Below are 15,000 nucleotides of genomic sequence, written 5' to 3'. Positions count from 1 at the left end.
TCTGTTTCTTGGATGCTGAGAGAGATGTGCAGGTCCCTGCAGCTGCAGATGTCACTAGGGCCTTCCACAGGTTCCCACCTGGAATAGGAAAAGGACAAGGCACAGTAGGAATGCACCATGTTCCCCGTGAGCATGCTTGAAGCATGGAGTGCTTATCAAGTAGGAAACTCTTTGCTCTTCTCCACCATGCTCCCCTTACCCTAAATTCTCAAGTTACTCACCCATCACCTGCTGAGTTATGGCACTGGGGGCCTGGTCAGTGGCTGTGGCTTTTAGGGGGCAGTTGACATAGATCTAGGAAAAGGAGGGGAGGGGGTCAGGAAGGCCCAGAAGAACTAGGCAATGGACGTTAAGTGACTTGCCCAAAGTCACCCAGCTAGAAAGTGCCCGAGGCTAGGGAATCCACAAACTGAGGATTTACCTGGTTCTTAGAGTCTACCTTGAAACACAACACAATTTGCCTGGGCCGCGGAGAAATGAAGATTGAAGAAGAGTCTCCTGATTGTCCGTCCACCAGGCACCCGGGCGCAAGAGGTGAGATGCATCAGATGTAGCCACCTACCCCTTCCTTGTCTTTTTCCATCCTTTTACCCATTGAAGTCAATGCCAATATGGTAGGGGACAGAGGCTGGATCTGGAGTCAAGGTGGCTGTGTAGCTATCTACAAAGATCCTCAAGGGCACATGGTAGCCAGTGTAGACATCAGCCTGGAAATGATGGAGTCCCCCAGCTGGAAGATTGAAGAGGCCCTCTCTGTCCTACAGTCATCTAGAAGTTAAGGGTAAGGAAAACAAGTTCATCTTTTTGTTTCCTTCCTAACCCCATTCATTGACAAAAGCAAACAAATCCAAGTCACTCTTTCTCCTTCCTGTTCCCCACTCCCTACCCATGAACATGGCTTTGGGATTTCAAGCCATTCCTCTGATGCTGTTTCATCCTGGAACTTCCCTCAGAATCTGAGGCCTCCTTACCCTATTAACATCCACATCTCTGTGACCTTCTTAATCTGGAATAGCCCCCAATAAGGCCTGTTCCCTTCTCCCAATGGAGAATGCTTCTTGGGGCTGCCATTTTGTAAAGGGTCTAGACTGGCCTTCATTTCATTCCTGGATTTTGAATTTCAAAACCAAGAGTTACCATTGCCTCTCTCCTCCCCCATCCTGCCACCTACTTTTCAGCTCCTTTGGGTGCTATTTTCCCCACTGCAATGTAAATTCTTTGAAATAAAGGATTGTCTTTTTGCCTGAATTTATATTTTCATGGTTTAGCCCATAGTAAGAACTTCATTCATGCTGATTTCCCTACTTCTTGCTATGGGGTAGAAGCTTGGCACCTCATACTTGCCATGAGGCGAAGGGAGAATCTGAGCCGCTGCTCCCTGGACAGGGTAGAATGGAAAGGGACCCAAGTGGGAAGAATGGTTCTGCTGCTCACGTTGTCACTCCTGGAAGAGGTGGTGAGGAGATACTCTGGAAGGGAAGGTCTGACACCCCAGAGTTCCTGGGGGAGGGTCGCTGTAGACCACCAGGAAAGACCTGACCCCTGGAGGCTAGAAGTTGTTTTCTCTCATCCCTTACCTTGGGTATTGACACTGGATGGGGACTGTTACAGGACTGCTTCTGAGGACCAGTGGGCTCTGGGAGAGGCTGGGTGCATAATGGAGCATGGTGCTATAGATCAGCAAGTCCTGGGGTCATCTGGAGGAGAAGAGACAGTTCCCACTATGACCTTGGGTCTACAGGACCCTGCCACTCTGGAGTAGCTGGATGGCCAAGGGCTTGGCCTATCTTCATGTTCACAGCATAGGCCAGCCAGCCTAACTGAGGCAGCCAGTTATCCCAAGGGACAGTCAGGGGGTGGTATGTGCCAGACAGGTCAGACCACTCATCCCCTCAGTTTCCAATGGGCCCCAGAACCCAAGAACTTCTATAATAGCAAAATTTTCTAGCCCAAGACCACAGCTGTTATCCTGAGAAATAGACCTTGTCAAGATACAGTCAGGGGATATCTAGATGGCTCAGTAGATAGAGTGCCAGGCCTAGAGATGGGAGGTCCTGGGTTCAAATCTGAATTTAGCTACTTCCTACCTGAATGACCCCAGTCAAATCACTTCTCCCCCAATGCCTAGCCATTACTGCTCTTCTGCCTTGGAACCAATACACAGTATTGATTGGCTATGGAACTGGACCCTGGAGGAGCTTGTGCAGGAGACCTCAGACTGCTTTCCTTTTAGATGGTCACTGTGGTGAGTGAAAGGCTGACTTAGTTTCCTTGCCTTTCTGGAGGTGTGAACCTCCGAGAAAGGCCCATCGTCTTGAGACTCCTTTTCCCTGTCTGGGGCCTAGAATTTCTACCTGGCTCTGAGGAAGCCAGAGCTCTCTCTCCCCTTTTATCTCTTCCTTAATATCTTCCCTCTATTGTAAAATAAATTATCATAAATTCCATTCTACCTTAGTAATTCATTTTGGGATTTAGTATCCCTGGCGACCACCAAATTAAACATTAAGTCTCAACCATAAATCTAACATAACCAAGCTATTCCTCAAAGGAGAGATGAGAAAATGTGCCTCCCTTCCTTCTTTGAAGAGATGGGTCACTCTGGGTGTGAAACACTGCCAGATTCAGTTGATGGCCTGGTTGGTTTTACCAAACCAGGTTTCTTTCCCCCCTCTTTCTTTTTTCTCTTTGTTACAAAGGATGTGTCAGTGGGGAGGGAGGGGAGATATATTTGGGAATGAAAATGACATAAGAACAAAACACATGAAGAACAATAAAAAAACAAAGACATGTCCATATCAGAATGTTGGAGGACCTTTGGAGTGGGCTCTGGTCCCTTTTTCTCTTTTGTTACCCTTCCACATACTACAGATGCTAAGACTGGGTTTTCTAAAGTTTATTTCTAGAGGAAAAGAAAAAATGCAAATTTGATGCAGGTGGGCAATGAGCAGTGAGGGGCAGAAATAGAAGCAGAACTCATGCTCTGAAATCTTGTGCTTCTCACTAGTTAGCACCAATTAAGCATAAATGTCAGAATCTGTATTATTCATTAATGAACCATTCTGCAACTCTACTATTCCATACCTTAGCTCTGAACTGTCAGACTTCTATGAGCTGTGAGGTTGTATTATTAACTACTTGCATTGTTCTGGATTTACCTTACTTATATTCCCCCTTTGATGAAGGCATTCCAGAAGAGTCTTGAAACCTCTCCCATGCTGACAAAGGATGGCGGAGGAAACAGGAGACGTGCACCAAGGGCTCTAGCAGTCCAGGACCCTCAAAAAAGAGACAAACCCAGATCCACACAGGGTTTGTGTGGTTTGTGCTCCACCGGCTCCCAGGCTACTCTACCAAGCCCAAGGCCAGTTCACTAGCCTGGGCTATTAAACTCTCTTTAAACCCTCTTCTTCAAATAGAATTCTTTTCTTACTTCTGGCTTGAAGAGAGTTTAAACCTCTCATTCTTGGGGTGAGACCCTGCTACAAATTTGAGTGTGTTTCTCCCATAACATTGAGAAATTCGGGGTACAGGAATTGGAAATGTGATGAAAAGGAAGCCTCCCAATCCCAGATGGAAAGGTGCCTTATATTTTAATAGTATTCTATCTGGCTACAGTTCCTCAGATTTGTCTTGACCCCAAATCCTCTCCTTTCCTTCTGTCTCCTTCATGCCTATCCCTCCCATCCCTGCCCCACCCTCCTAATAACAACTTTAGAACAACACCAGGCTAATTTGGGATCCATTTCCCTGATAGCTTAAGCTCTATCCTGTCATCACTTATTGACTTATTCTCAGACAAGCAGAAATCTTCCTGATTGCATGATGGGTCTTTTTAACCCTCACCTTCCATCTTGGAATCAATACTGTATATTGGTTCCAAGGCAGAAGAGTGGTCAGCGCCAGGCCATGGGGGTTAAGGGATTTGTCCAGAGAAGCATGATGGCTTTTGATTGTTCTACTCACATTTTTGTCTAATCACTGGCTATCTTTCTTAGACAAAAATAGAATATTCTAACAGCCACCAACCCTGCCAGGAGTCACCGGGGACAAGCTTGAGGCTCCTGACCTTCCCTTAGAGCCCTGCTCCCAGGCACTGTTCCATCTGGGTGGAAGGTCCTCTCTAGAGGTTGTTAGAGGTGAAGGAAAGGTGTTGAATTCATTTTAGAGGTGGGAAACAGGATGGCTAATGGCTCCCCCCATCACTTTCCTGTCGATAGGAGAGATGCCAGGATGTATAACAGTGGCGGTGGCGGCACTGGCAGCATGGAAAAGCAGGGTTGAGTGTCGGGTCTCCGGGAAGGCAATACCTTTGGAGACTCCAAAGGCTTGCTGGGCTTAAAGCCAGGGCTCTTGTGTCACTGGCATATAATCTCTCATCACGGGAGGGCTAGGAAGAGAGACAAGGGCGGGCATGACCCTCTTCATCCCGTCCCGGGAAAGGTATCTGGCTGTCTCTCAGATAGAACATGGCATTCTCGGAGGATTGTGTTCCCTTCTGGGTGCCACTTTCTAGGATGGACACCGATAAGCTGGAGAGGGTCCAGGGGAGGGTGACCAGGATGGTGAAGGACCTCAAGTTTATGTCATATGTTGAAAGAATGGGGGAGATTTGGTCTGGAAGAAAATCCAGGGCACCTTGGCTACTGTCTCCAAGCTTACTAAAGGCTGGCTTGAGAGTAGAACAAAAAACAAAGGGTTAGAAATTGTTATGAAGAAAGCAAGGGTTTAAACAAAAATAAATATTTTGTATTTGTTACATACATTTAGAAAAAGCTTTTACCTATATGTCTAGCTTCCCTTGATAGAATGGAAGCTCCTTGAGGGCAGGGACTCTTTTATTTTTATCTTTGTATCCCTAATACCTACGACAGTGCCTCTTACGAGCTTAATAAATGGTTGTGGGTCAACTGATTGCTCTGTGTATCTTCCTCAGTGCCAGTCACCTAGTAGATGTTTAATATATGCTTATAGAATTCAACTGAATTGACCAGAGAGAAATGAATCATTGGCTTTAGCCAGAGGCTGATGGAGGCAAACAGCTTTGGGACTTAATTGCAAATGGCAACCAATGGATGCCACAGTCCAGTAGCACCAAATCCCAAGATCCTAGCCTGATTGCAGTGGCTCCCCACTCCTAATACCCTGCATGGCAAACAGAGAATCTCTCTCTAAAGGCCAAAGGAGAGAAAAAAACCACTGAAATGTCTACCAGCACACAGATCTCATCATTGTCCTTCTTATCATAGCTTTCCCAGATTCAGGGGAAATAAGGATGAGCAGAAAATGTACTTCTGGTGATGGAGGAGGGAATAGAAGGAAATACAACCATCAGAAGCTGAAATCATTCTTGGAATCATCCACACCATAATTCTGAACCCAGGAGAAAGTAATGATAATTCCAGTAAATAAGAAGATACAATATCCTTTGGACTATCAATATCACTACTACTCCTATACCCCCAAAAGTGATCCAAGAAAGGGGAAAAACCCCTCCCCCATGTACAAAAATACATTGAACAACTTTCTTTTTCTTTCTTTCTTTCTTTCTTTCTTTCTTTCTTTCTTTCTTTCTTTCTTTCTTTCTTTCTTTCTTTCTTTCTTTCTTTCTTTCTCTCTTTCTCTCTCTCTTTCTCTCTCTCTCTCTTTCTCTCTTTCTCTCTTTCTTTCTTTCTCTCTTTCTCTCTCTCTTTCTTTCTTTCTTTCTTTCTCTCTTTCTCTCTTTCTCTCTTTCTCTCTCTCTTTCTCTCTCTCTCTCTTTCTCTCTCTCTCTCCCTCTCTCTCCCTCTCTCTCCCTCCCTCCCTCCCTCCCTCCCTCCTTCCTTCCTTCCTTCCTTCCTTCCTTCCTTCCTTCCTTCCTTCTTTTTTTTTTTTTGCTTATAGCAAAGAATTGGAAACTAAGGGGGAATTCTTTAGGAGATGACTGAACAAATTATAGTATATGAATATGATTAAATTCTATTGTGCTACAAGTAATTTTGAAAGGATTGGTTTCAGAGAAATCTGAGAAGACTTTTGAGTTGATGGATAGTCAAGTGAACAACCAGAAGAATAATTTTATAGACAATAACACCATTAAGATGACTTTTAAAAAATTATTTTCCCAGTTGTATGTAAAAACAACTGTTAACATTAACTTTGTAAAATTTTGAGTTCCAGATTCTCTCCCTCTCTCCCTTCCCCCATATGGTAAGCGATTTGATATAGGTTATATGTGTGCAATCATGCAAGACATATTTCCATATTATTCATGTTGTGAAAGAAAACAGACCCCCAAAAACCCACAAAAAATCAATAAAGTGAAAATCGATCTGCATTCAGATGCCATCAGTTCTTTCTCTGGAAGTGGAGGGTATTTTTCATCACGAGTCCTTTGGAATTACAAAGTCAGTTTCTGAAAGACTTAGGATCTCTGATCAATGTGGCAATGACCAAACAGGATTCTAGATCACCTGTGGTGAAGCAGGCTGCTCACCTCCTGATCAGGAACTTAGATTCTGGGTATAGTGAGACACATTTATGGACCATATTTGCTACAAAGGCTGGGGGGGGGGGGGTGGGGGGCTGGAGAGAGAAAAAATGGATTTTTGTTATTTGAAAAAAATTTTAATTAAAAAAAACTAAGAGAGCCCAGGGTGTACAAGGTTCATTGTATAGACAGACTCCAGTCATGGGAATCAGCCACCTCTAAAACTGGCCTTTATACCGTTATACCTTGAGAAGTCATATTTCTGTGAGTACCCTCTCCACTAAGACTTCACCCTCTAGGATGATAATTAACATTTCTATAGCACTTGGAGGCTTGCAAAGTGCTTTATTTCTAGTTTATTGAATCATTATTTGAAGTAATTAATACTTGATAATCAATATTTTATAATCTTGGGAAATCCTAATAAAAATTTGAACTCTTGATCTTATTTCTATCTTTTTAATCTTATTTGATCCTTTTAACAACGGTGGCAGGTGCTATTATTAACCTCATTTTACAGAGAAAGAAACTGAGCCTCCTAGAGATTAAATGATTTTCTTGAGGGTCATCCAGCTAGATAGTGTAAGAGTCAGGTAGGTTTTCATGACTCCAAACCCCAAATTCCCTACATTCTACCAAGAATTCTCATGATCTCTGGTGCCCAGACAGTCACTTGGAGACTCTAAACATTAGCTTCACTGGCCCTCAGAAGCCAGATACACAGTCCATCCACCAAGCGCACATGGGACAGTACTCGAGAGTGTTCCACCTTGAAACAACCTGCCAGAGCTCAGACTCCCTTAGTCCAGGCTTCAAGAACCCAGGATTACCTCCATCCCATGATGTGGCATTGGAGAACCTTAGTGAAGGATCTTGGTCTTGACCTAGACCTCGAGGACACAGACAAAGAAATTCATTTCCTGAAGAAAAAGGTATTATATTGGATCTGCAATGGGATTACCCAACGGTGTGCCAAGAGCCAGAATAGAAAAAGGAGAATTTATTGCTCATAAAAAAAGAGAAGGGAGAAGGGCTGGGCCCTATCCAACTCTGCTAACCTGTGGCTAGACTTTAGTTTAGTTTAGCTTCCAGACTTAGAAGAATGCTTTTGTTTTGTTCCCTTGGATTTCACGTAAAGATTTCTCTTGAAAGCATTCCAAGCTGATCTCTCTGAAAGGCATCGTGGTGTCAGGTTGAGAGAGATACGATGAGGGGATTCAAAGCTTCATTGGCCATTGAGAAAAAACTAATCTCTGACATTAATATAATGCTTTAAGAAAAAATATATGTATATCCACACACACAACCCTTTAAGGTGATCAAAGCACTTCCCTCACACAACAGCTCTGGACTATAGGGAATTTAGATATCCCCATTTTATTGATGAGGAAACTGAAGCTCTAAGACTTCATGTGAAGTGCTCAGGGTTGCACAGCTGGTAAGTCACTTGCATTTGTGACTCAAACTCAACTCTTCATGAACCCATTTAGGGTTTTCTTGGCAGAGATACTGGAATGGTTTGCCATTTCCTTCTCCCAGTTCTTTGTATAGATTAGAAAATGGATACAATCAGGGTAAAGTCACACAATTTGCCATTTCCTTCTCCAGTTCATTTTACAGATGAGGAAACTGAGGCAAACTGGCTGAACTGTCTTGCTCAGGATCACACAGCTAGGAAGTGTCTGAGGCCAGATTTGAACTCTGAGTCTTCCTAACTCCAGAACTGGTACTCCATCCACTGTGCCATGCCAAGTAGTTGCCCCTAAGAGTTAGGTGTTTGTTAACAAATTTTTTTTTCCTCATTCAACTAACACTTATTGGGTCTCCTGAGTGCTGTCAGGAATACAAAGGAAGTCTATGATTAGGTCAATGCTATTATCAAGGTGTTTACAATATGGCAACACAAGATCTAGAGAAACAGGAAATAATGAGGGCAGAATACTTCCCTTTCACTGTGACCTCAGGGACTTGAGTGTTCTCTAGTTGTGTATCCTGCCTGGACCAGTACTCTTTCCATGACACTTTAGGCAAATAATTTAATCTCTCTAAACCTTAGTTTATTTACTTATAAAATAGGAATAGCAACTCACGCTTGACCTGCCTCAAAGACCTGTCATGAGTCTCTAACACAGATGTGGGCTCTGTGTGTATGTGTGTGTGCCCTTCACAGGGATCCTTGAGAGGTGGCAAACTTCAGACACTTGTTGGCTATCTGACCCTGGGTAAATCATGTGACCTTTCTGTGCCTCAGTTTCTTTGTCTGTAAAATCAGGGAGTCAGACTTGGCAGTCTCTAAGACCTCTTCTGGTTCTCAATCTATGATCCCATGATCCATGGGACACTTAGGAGGACACAAACGATGCATACTGGCACCTTGCCATCTTCCTTAAGTCTACAGGAAGGGTAGGATGTAATTTTATTAGTCAATAAGGCATTGTAATATCTAATTTAGGGGCAGTTAGATGAACCTGGAGTCAGGAATCCATCCCCAGACATTTATTAGCTTGGATGATCCTGAGCAAGCTGCTTAACCTCTGATTGTTTTCATCTACTGGAGAAGGGAATGGCAAACATCTCCAGTATCTTTTCCAAGAAAACTCCCTGGATGGTTTTGGTGTATTATGATCCCTGGAGTTCCAAAGAGTCAGACCCAACTGAATCATCTTTGATCTCTTTGGGATGAATTTCTTTTAATTATTGCTTGTATCATTTCACATCATGAATTACAAAAAAATTAATTTGAGAGGAGTTTGTTGATGCTTGAAGTATGGTCTCATGCCACTTCCTCTTTCTTTCTCCCTCCCTGTCCTCAACTAAGCACTGTGCAGGAAGGGAATGTTCTGTGTTATCACTCCCAATACCAAAGTCTTTATCCTTGTGCCCCAAACTGGGTGACTGATTGCTTATTTCTTCTATGTATATGAGAGGGCTAGACCTGAAGGAAAGGTTGCTTTTTCTCTTTTCTTTCTTTTTGGCCATATTTCTCAGACTCATCCCTTTCTTTCTATTTCCATATTGTCTCCAGTTTTGATCTCCAGCTGCCTTTCAGACATCATCAACTGGTTGTCCAATAGACATCTTGAATTTAACACGTCCAAAATGGAACTCATCCTCTTTCTCCTCCCTACCCCCTCCTACCTTCCCTATTAAGGTGGAGGGTACCATCATCCTCATAGTCTCTCAACTTAGGAGTCATCCTGGATTCCTTGATGTCTCCAACCCCATATCCAAGCTATTGCCATTGTCTGTTGATGTGACCTTTGCAGCATCTCTCAGCTATGCCTCCTTCTCTCCTTGAACCCTTACCTCCTACTTGGACTATTGTCATAGCCTACTGGTGGGTCAGCCTGCCTCAAGTCTCTCCCCACTCCAATCTCTCCTCCATTCAGTCTCCAAAATGACTTTCCTGAAATAGAGGTTCCTGTGGCCTCCAAGATCAAACACAAAAATGTTCTGAAGTCCTTCCTAGCGTAGCTCCTTCCAACCTTCCTTGTTCAATCCAGTGACACTGACTGGCCTTCCATTTGTCCCGAGAACAAGACCCTCCATCTCTCTGTTCTGTCTGGCCAGCCCCCAGGTCTGGAATGCTCTCCATCCTCTGCTCTGACTACTGACCTCTCCAGCTTCCTTTAAGTCCCAACTAAAATCCCTTCTTCTACAGGAAGCTTTTCCCCAAACCTTCTTCATTCTAGTGCCTGTTTTCTGTTTTTATTTCCTATTATCCCAAATATGGCTTGCTTTGTATATGTTTGTTTTCTTGTTTTTTCCTCCTTTAAAGTGCAAGCTCCTAGAGGGCAGGAATTATCTTGGACTTTCTTGGAATTCCCAGGGCTTCACACAATACCTGACACATGGTGGTTGTCTAATAGATTTACAGACCATCCCACTGACACACACGATGGAATCCTCAGATAAAACCCAAACCCCTTAGCCTTGCCTTCAAGGTCTTCTACAATCCAGCCCTAAGGACTCCTCCAGCCTTATCCTTCCTGCTTCAGTAGCATGAACTTTCTACATGAGGTATTGTGGAAGGAGTACTGACTTAAGAGTAAGGGGATTTGGGTTTCAATCCTAGCTCTGAGACTTACCCCTTGTGTGACCTTAGGTAAGTCATTTAACTTCCCCAGACTTTAGCTTCCTCATCTGTAAACTGAGGACCTTGGGTTGGATGGCCTCTAGATTCCTTCTAGTCCTCCATCTAGATCATCCTCTAGCCAGTCAACCAGCCAGATCCCTTCACCATCTCCCAAACACCCATGTTCATTCCAGTATCTTTGGCCCGTCCTCATCCTCCATGACACTGCCAAGCCCCTGGCACACATTGTCTCACATTAGATACATTTTAGCTGCTCTCTCCATCAATTCCCTCCCATCATGGTTCCATCTTTGAATGTATTTAAGCAAACCTAAGCCTCCTGGCCCCTGCAGGTCTATGTTTATAGGCAAATTTCTGCTTTCCTTAGTGCAAAGTGGACCCTGTTTGTATCCTGCCCCAGGAAGGTATTCCTGGGCCTTCGCCTGCTCCTACCCCCTTTTCTTTTCCCCCTGTCATTTCCTTATTTTTTCTTTTTCTCCCCCATCTGCCCAGGAGAGATGGGTCCTTGACCCTTTCTGAAACCTGGTTCTGTTCCCTCTCTGGAGGCTGCAACTTCCAGTCTCTACTTCACTGATGGCTTTGAAGGAGGTTTAGAGTAGAAGACTGGTGGCTCCCCTGTGTGATGACCCAAAGAAAGAGCGGGGAGAGAGGAGGGACCCCTACAGGAGACTCACCAACAAGCTAGGGGACCCAAGCACTGCCCCGGGGGAACTGGGGAGTTTTTTTCTTCCAGTTTCTCCCCTAATGTTTCCTTGCCTGAAGCCTGATTTATTTCTAGGCTTCATTTAATTTCTTTTGTACTTTGGGTCTATGTATATTACTTTGGAAGACTGTGTCTGTGCCATCTTTGGGATATGTGTCTCTTTATGGAGATCCCGAAACTCTTTCTCAAATTGGCCTGTTCCAATGCAGTCAGAATTCTCTGCCTGGAGTTTGGATGCCTGGGTGGTCTATTGATCTTGCCCAGAGGTAGACTGACCCTTATATCCAACCACAAAGCAATGCCAAGCTCCGTTCATAGGCAGACGCTTGACCCTGGCCATCGATGAACCTGGTCCCAATGGGAATTGGGTGAGAGAGTAGGGATGGTTCAGTTATTCTGTTATTACTTCTGGAGGCATAGCTCAGCCCTCCCCTGTCCCCTCGCCTCCCAGGCTTGTGTGGTAGGGTTTCAACACAGAATCCTTGGGTCTACCCACTTTTACTCTCTTGCGCCATCATTATGGAACAGTTCTGGGCTGAGTGCTCTGGCTGGACCAACTCTCTGCCCTGAGAGAGCACAATCTCAACAGACCCCCTCTATCCAGACATTCACTATTTGGCTTGAGATAACAACTCACATTTATCCAGGCCTCTGTTTCTCCTTTTGTCAGTTGAGGAGTTGGGCTAGATGATCTCTACGGTCCCTCCAAGTCCAGACCAGCTGAACCTGGAATCGAGTGCTGGCTTCCATCATGACTCTGTGAAAGCTAAAAAAAAAAAAAAATTAAAATGATCACCTCCATTTTCTAGATGAGCTCTGGAGAGATCAAGGGAATTTCTCCAAGTTAAAGCTGGGATTTGAACCCAGATCTCAACTTCAAAACAAACCTTTCAACATAGCCATTCCAATCTGAGAGAGGAGGATTTTAGGCTGGGACCCTCCTTCTCCAGTCTGATAAGCAGCTACTCTGTCCAGGTTCCCCCAGGCCAGGCCAGGCCAGGCCACCAGGGGAGTGTCCAGGAGTCAGACCAAGAAAAGACCCTGAAGCGCCCTCAATCCCCACGAGGAACGTAGCCCTTGGGTGGGCTGTGTGTTTGTGGCACCTGCAGGGCTTAGACCTGGGAAGTACCATAGAGATTCATCCAGTCTCAGCTCTATTTGATAGATGAGAAGAGTGAGTCTAAGCCTTAGTGATAGGGTGATGGAGGATTAGAAAGAGAATTTTACATAAAGTCTAAAGCCTGGAGGCCAGCCCAAACCTGGACCAGAATGCCCTGGGTGGCATCTTTGGTGAAAGCGATTTTTTGAGATTGGTGAAATCCAATTTCAGATACTTATTAGCTGGGCAACCTCTGTTTGCCTCGATTTCCTCAACTGTAAAATGGGGATAATAATAGCACCTATCTCCCAGGGTGGTTGTGAGAATCAAATGAGATAATATTTGTAAAAGTTCTTAGCACAGTGCCTGAGATATTGAAGGCACTAAATAAATCCTTATTCCCTTCCCTCTCTCAAGGGCTCAGGTCTCAGCCATGTAGTCTAGCCCCTTGATTTGGCAGATGGGGAAACTGAGGTCCAGGGGAAGTGGCTTGCCCAAGGTCACACAGGTAGTAAAGAGCAAGTCCAGAATTTGAATCCGGGACCTCTGCATTCTTATTCAGTAGTCTCATTATCTCTTCTCTCTGCCATTCCTCTGTTTCTGCTTCCCCTTCTAATATTTAGACTGGAAACAGAGCTGCAGACGAAACCTGACACGTTCCACAGAATCGGACAGGTGCCTCACACCTGCTCCTCCTCTTGGGTGGGAGCCCACAGAGGAGCCAGAGTCTTGGCTCCATGGGGGTGGGAGGCAGCAATGAAGGGGGTGGAGAGCCTGAGAGTGGCACCAGACAGGAGACTGGATCCAATTCAGCCTCACCCCTCCCTTACTTTCTCCCTTGCTACATCCCCATCTCATTTAAGTGAGGGCCAAGCTGGGGTGGAGCTGAGTTGTCTCTCCAGTTGGTGGAGTGGAGAGACGCTTCTGAGAACCGGAGGATCTTCACCCAGGTGAGGGGAGGGGAGACTGGGCCAGCCCAGCCTTAGGCCAGAGCAGACCCAGACCTGGGAGATCTGGACGAGAGAAGAGTCTGGGGAGGGGATTCCTGACTAGAAGAACTCTAGTCCTAGGGAGGAGATAGATTGGTAATTGGACCTTGACCTTTAGCTTTTTTCTGGTCAGTTTAGAGGTGTGTGAAGAGTGAGTACGAGACTCTGGGCAAGTCACTTAGTCCTATTTACTTATCCCTTGCCCTTTTGTCTTAGAGAAGAAAGAAAAAGAAAGAGAGAAAGAAAGAAAGAGAGAGAGAGAGAGAGAGAGAGAGAGAGAGAGAGAGAGAGAGAGAGAGAGAGAGAGAGAAAGAAAGAAAGAAAGAAAGAAAGAGGAGAGAGAGAGAGAGAGAGAGAGAAGAAAGAAAGAAAGAAAGAAAGAAAGAAAGAAAGAAAGAAAGAAAGAAAGAAAGAAAGAAAGAAAGAAAGAAAGAAAGAAAGAAAGAAAGAAAGAAAGAAAGAAAGAAAGAAAGAAAGAAAGAAAGAGAGAAAGAAAGAAGAGAAGAAAGAAAGAGAGAAAAAAAGAAAGAGAGAAAGAAAGAGAGAAAGAAAGAGAGAGAGAGAGAAAGAGAGAGAGAAAGAAAGAAAGAAAGAAAGAAGAGAGAAGAGAGAAAGAAAGAGAGAAAGAAGAGAAGAGAGAAAGAGAGAAAGAAAGAAAGAAAGAAAGAAAGAAAGAAAGAAAGAAAGAAAGAAAGAAAGAAAGAAAGAAAGAAAGAAAGAAAGAAAGAAAGAAAAGAAAGAAAGAAAGAAAGAAAGAAAGAAAGAAAGAAAGAAAGGAAGGAAGGAAGGAAGGAAGGAAGGAAGGAAGGAAGGAAGGAAGGAAGGAAGGAAGGAAGGAAGGAAGGAAGGAAGGAAGGAAGGAAGGGAGGGAGGACGGAAGGAAGGAAGGGAGGGAGGAAGGAAGGAAGGAAGGAAGGAAGGAAGGAAGGAAGGAAGGGAGGAAGGAAGGAAGGAAGGAAGGAAAGGAAGGAAGGAAGGAAGGAAGGAATAGTGAGTAGGAAGGGATAACTTTACATGTAGTAGACAGGGCGGATGATTCTCAGGGTGTAATGATTTTTTTGGAGTTGGGGAGAGGGTGTCAAGAAGCCTTTTCTGGCCATAAATTTCATTCCCACCTGTCTGGGGAGGTGAGCTTGAAATTCCTCTATCCGAGTTTCCCTCCTGAGGCAAAATATACTCCCACCTCCCACCCACTTCCCCTAAACTCTACTCAGTTACTTACACTTCCCTTTGAAAGAATTCAAAGAATTCTTTTGTGAGAGCAGGCTTTGATGGGCAAGAGGAGGGGGAGAATCCTGGTGACCTGGAGAGGGAGAATTCACTGTGGGAGGAAAGGACCATCAAATAGGAAGGCAGCATATGGGGACCAGAAGCATGGCTACCATTTCATAGGATTCCTAAGGAGCAATAGAGACACCTCATCCAGAGCCCCAGAATTGGTTCTTTCCTCTCTGGTCTGGATGCTTTTACTCTGGGATTTGCTCAGGTAGTTTTTCTGCTTAGGAGGAGACAGGACCAGAGTGGAGGTTTCTATATCCTTAAACAAAGGAAGATCTGGCTTGGAGAGCCGTGAGAGAGCCCTGGTTGAGATGGCAGGATTATGACTTGCAGTCTAATAGCTTGCTGGTGGTGGTAGATGATATGCGG

General features: G+C 44.6%; 1 long non-coding RNA gene and 1 pseudogene across 1 annotated transcript in view; one reads left to right on the top strand and one right to left on the bottom strand.

The window, feature by feature from the left end:
- LOC130457066 (zona pellucida sperm-binding protein 3-like) overlaps positions 1-10,319 on the bottom strand; it is an 11,037-nt pseudogene extending 718 nt beyond the window's left edge.
- A 2,839-nt stretch (positions 10,320-13,158) lies between these two features.
- LOC107650844 (uncharacterized) overlaps positions 13,159-15,000 on the top strand; it is a 12,205-nt gene continuing 10,363 nt past the window's right edge. Inside the window, exon 1 of the long non-coding RNA XR_008918186.1 lies at positions 13,159-13,314. This is a non-coding gene — a long non-coding RNA (uncharacterized LOC107650844). The remainder of the gene's footprint in view (positions 13,315-15,000) is intronic.

The sequence above is a fragment of the Monodelphis domestica genome, chromosome 1 (genome assembly GCF_027887165.1).
Source record: "Monodelphis domestica isolate mMonDom1 chromosome 1, mMonDom1.pri, whole genome shotgun sequence".
Classification (NCBI taxonomy): Eukaryota; Metazoa; Chordata; class Mammalia; order Didelphimorphia; family Didelphidae; genus Monodelphis; species Monodelphis domestica.
This window is presented reverse-complemented; position numbering and strand designations above follow the sequence as displayed.